Below are 5,000 nucleotides of genomic sequence, written 5' to 3'. Positions count from 1 at the left end.
TTTTATTTCCTTCCTTTTCTTCTTTGTTTTAACCTTTTTGGATATGTACGTAATTATTGTTCTTTATACCCATTCCCCGTCCTTTAAGAAGTTTTAGATTAAGTTTGAGATGAATTTGATTTTGTTGGTGGACCTTATATTTACCGAATCCAGTATTAATCCTGTGTCTTCAATATATATTGAAATAAAGAAGGAGAGAGAGAGGGGGAGAGAGAGAGAGAGAGAGAGAGAGATACAGAGAGAGAGAGAGAGAGAGAGAGAGAGAGAGAGAGATACAGAGAGAGAGAGACAGACAGACAGACAGACAGACAGACAGACAGACAGACAGAGAAAGAGATGAACAGAGAAAGAAACAGAGCGATGTAAATAGATAAACAGATAGATAGACATATAACTACATAGTTATAGATACACTTAGAGGAGGAGAAGAGAGACAGGTAAAAGCCAATCTAGTTGGTCTCACAAAATAATTAGCTTTTAGTCCTTCAACGCCTACGTGAAGAGCCTAAATTAAACTCCTCCGTTCCGCATTAGTCCGCCTTATTCTTCGCCTCCCCCCCACCCCCCCTCCTGCTGTTTCTCTTGCCTTTATGGAATTGGTTCTTGTATTCTTCTTTTTTAACTATTACCGTTGGTGGCGTTGTTATCGTCATAGCTGTTGTTGTTATTTCACTATTATCTTCATCATTAGTATTATCATTATTGTTAGTAGTAGTAGGAGTAGTGGTAAAAGTATTAGTAGTAGTAGATATTATCATTATTATTAATATTATCATTATCATTATTGTTATGATAATTATTATTATCATTATCACTATTACTATTATGATAATCATCGCTATCATTATTATCATTACTGATATAATCATCATCATTATCAATATTACTTTTGTTATGACTATTGCTGTTGTTATTGTTACCATCCTTTACTTTTGTTTTCTTTTTAATATTTTCCATTTTAGTCGGTCGTCTGTTCTGTTTACTCTCTTTATCATCTCCCTCTTCCTTTTATTCATTTGATTCAGACTGTCTTCTTCATTCTATCCTTTTATTTTTCTTCTGAAGAATGTCCTCAAAAACTCCTAAAGTTTCCTCTCATTTCCCCTCCCCGTTCCTCTGCCTCCCCCCTTCCCCACTCCCTGCCCCCCTCCTAATCCTTCCTATCCCCCTCCCCTCCTATCCTCTTACCCTCTACACCCTTCTCTCCTTCCTCCGCCTCTCATTCCTCTTCCCATCCTCCCCTCTTCCCCTCGGTTCCCTTCCGGTTTCGCCCCCATTCCCACTTCCTCCTCCATCTCCTCTTCCTTGCCCTCTTCCTCTTTGACCTAGCTGCCCACACACCCCTAATCCCCCCATAACCTCCCCACCCCCTATCCAAGCCCCTTCTCCTCCTCCCCCATAAACCACATTCACCCCCCTACCCCCCACCCCCACCCTAGGCACCTCACACAAGACCTGCCTCAGATCCTTCAACCAGGGAATAGACTTTGTGACATAGAAGGCGATTCCGACATCAATTTGCACCAAAATGATTCTCTTGTTCCTGGTCATGTATCTGTCTTTCCCATTGCTTTTATTGCACAATCATCTGACCAAGGTATGCCAGCGTCACTCTAGATCGCTTAGATCCTTTGCCCAAAATCAAATCAAAATAAAAACATGTCTTTACTGAAATGATGAGAGTATGGATAGATTTGACGATAGATAGATCTGTTACTGATTGGACGATGCTTTAAGAAAAACGCTAAGTAACGGAATATATCGCTCTCTTACATGACCGATTCCTATTTCTCCACAACAAACATTTCCCATTACGAAATAAAGCGATAAAAAGGCAACACGATACATTAGGCCTATTCATGAAATGAATTGCTGATAAAATAACTAAACAAATTGCAAAGAAAATTGTACAGAAAAAAAAATCAATATTTGGTGAAGCTCGCTTGCTCACTACGCAAAAAATTTCCATCGTGATTCGTGAGTTCCCATAGTAAAAGACATGGTCGGTTATTAACTCCAAACAACCAAACATTTACTTAAAGACCAGTCGACAAAGCGGAGGTCATACGATTGATTGAAATTTCTCGCGATATTGCTGCCAGCTCGGATACCTATGCAAATTTCCAAAAGGAGTCAGTTCTGTCATTTCTCCTCTTTTAGTGCATGTGTTTAACATATCCCTCACTACGTGCCTGTTCCTAGAGCGCATGAAGCAAGCTAAAATGACCCCTTTTCACAAACCGGGTTATTACAACTTATCAACGAGCTTCCGGGGAGACTCCGTTAGAATTCCTTTTAGTAAGCCATCAGAGCGGGTAGTGTAGAAGTGACACAAGGACTTTGGAAATAAAAATAACCCTTAATTCGCAATTAGTCCGGGCTCTGAGCCAAACGATCATCCGATAATGCACTTTTATCATTCTCTAATTAAGCGTGATGAATCCTTTTGACAGCAACGCATATGGTCTCTGTATCTTTCCTGATTTGTCAACAAATATTCGATACCCTGAACCGTGAAATAGTGTTAAACAAATTGCATCCAGAGTGTCGCTTATGTTTGGATAATTAGGTGTTATCTAACAGGTGCCAATATGTCAGTGTCAACGACCAGTCATTGTCGAGTGTCGCAGCACTTGCTATTTTGTGGGAACTTCCCACAATTTTGTGGGAGAAAATACCTTTTGTGGGATGACATTATGGAAGTGAAGACCGCGGGATTTTTTCTTTTTTCTTTTTTTTTAATGAAATTATAACTTACGTGGGAAATTTGATCGGAATGTGACTTTTTATGGGATTTTCGTAGAAATATAATTCTCCGACCACGGAAGTTATAGTACATTTTCTATTAGTGAGATATGCTTCACGTAATAAGTATACAAATATCAAAATGCCGTATCAAAATATTCACCAGAGGGGGTATTCGCTTCTGGCTGAGAAATCCTGAATCAAACCATACGCATACGTGGCAAAAGGCCTATCGCCGGTTAATAAGATATTTCTTTGTGCATCATATTGTATTTCTTTAAACCAAGGGTCCACAATCTACATAACACGTCGATAAAGAAGAAATATTAAGTTACTTATATTTTAACTAAGCAAATAAACCATAATTGAAGTATCAGAGGCAACCGTTGCAATATGTATATGGACGAGGAGCACTTAAAACTGTCTGTGAGGGGACTATGCTTAGTGATATCTTCGGTACTCACAGAAACTAATTTAGTAATGAATACAAACTTTTTTTTCACATTTTAGTTTTCTATCCAAAGGAAGGATTATTTTCCTTGTATGCCATTGTTGCAATGTAAGTATTTCGCCTATTGTCATTACAAATTGGGTTTTGTTTTATCAACATTTATGTGCGGTTTTGAATAAAGTTCTGTTTGAATTTTCTCAATGAACGTCATGCAGTTAAAGGTATGTATCACTTCAACATTTTCTGACATATTGTTTATGGGAAAATCTATGGAAATATACATACATTTTGTGCGACTTTGCGGGGAAAATCTCATTTCTACATGAGAATTGGTTGAGCATAAAGTGGCAACACTGTGCTGCAGGGTTTCGTATTAAGTCCGTTGTTATTCCTGATTTATGGCAGTGATCTAGCTAATGCCAGCCATTTTTTTTTTTTTTTTTTTTTTTTTTTTTTTTGCTGATGGCAGAGCCATCTGCAAAAGTAACGATAACAAGTTCGATTTAAGATAATCACATAAACTGTGGACGACTAAACTGGCTAAACGCAAATGAACTAACCTTGAATATCAACGAAAATCACTATTTGAGATTTCACAGGTAAAAAAAAAAAAAATACATATCCGTTACCTCAAATTAGATCAAATAATGCAATCATTAAGGAAGTAGTTAAATCAAATTTCCTTGTAGTAGTCATAGAACAGCACTTTTTAGGAAACCTGCCTTTTAATTATGTTAAAGCAAAAGGGACCGAACCCTGCGGAATCCTACATTTAATCAGCGAATCCTTAGACAAGAAATCGTTAGTGCTTGGATATTATCCTAGTTTGGTATATTGCAAATCAACTTGGGTCGGTGCAAGTCCTCAAGCACGCACCATAGCACGTCGAGGAGGAGATATCACACCCAGATTTTGGTATACTAAAAAAAAATTACGACAGTGGAACAAAATTCAATGCAACATTCGTATACAAATACCTCTATGGACACCTAGACAGTGATAACTACACCTCAGTCAATAATCACAACCCTTACAACACACGCAATCAGACATTCCTCTACCTCCCATGCACAGTTTCCTCGTAAACAGAAACATACATTTAATATCACGGTGCAAAGGTTAACAATCGGTTACATAAAAGACAAAACTAATGTACAAAAGTTGAAGTGGGTAGTTTATAATACCTAATATCTAATAACATTACATATGCATTACTTACATTTAGTAATATTTATGCAAATCCCTGGATTTACATATATATATAGTTCTTTTACTAATTTTTGCTTTCCTATGTGAATATCATCAATAGGTTTTGACGTATCTAATAGGTTTTCTAAGACCTATTTCATGTCAAAGAACCTGTTCTGATAGTCTTTACTTATCTTAAGATGTTCGTGTTCTTTTTAGGTCAAATAAAATGGTTGAATCTGAATTCCACATTTCCTCTCCCACACCAACAACCCCCTCGTGTCCCTTTCATTTAATTCACGCCTTCCCCTTTTTTCCCAACACCTTCCTATAACACCACACTTTCCTTCCCCTCTCTTTCCCTTTTCTAAACCCCCTTCCCTTCCCCCTTTCCCCAGCACCCTCCCCATACTCCCTCCCCCTCCCCCCACATTCCTCAGCCAATCTTACCACCACTTCCCAACCCACTATCATCCTAACCTCATCATCCACCCAACCCACCTCACCCCCTCTCCCACCTCAACCCTTCACCCCCTCACCCTTCCCCACCCCCTTCACTCCTCACCCTTCCCCACCCCCTTCACCCCCTCACCCTTTCCCACCCCTTCACCCCTCA

This window comes from Penaeus japonicus, unplaced genomic scaffold (assembly GCF_977035675.1).
Source record: "Penaeus japonicus unplaced genomic scaffold, GWHDUDI00000001_assembly GWHDUDI00000002, whole genome shotgun sequence".
NCBI lineage: Eukaryota > Metazoa > Arthropoda > Malacostraca > Decapoda > Penaeidae > Penaeus > Penaeus japonicus.
The sequence above is the reverse complement of the archived record's forward strand: the minus strand, read 5'-3'. Positions refer to the sequence as shown.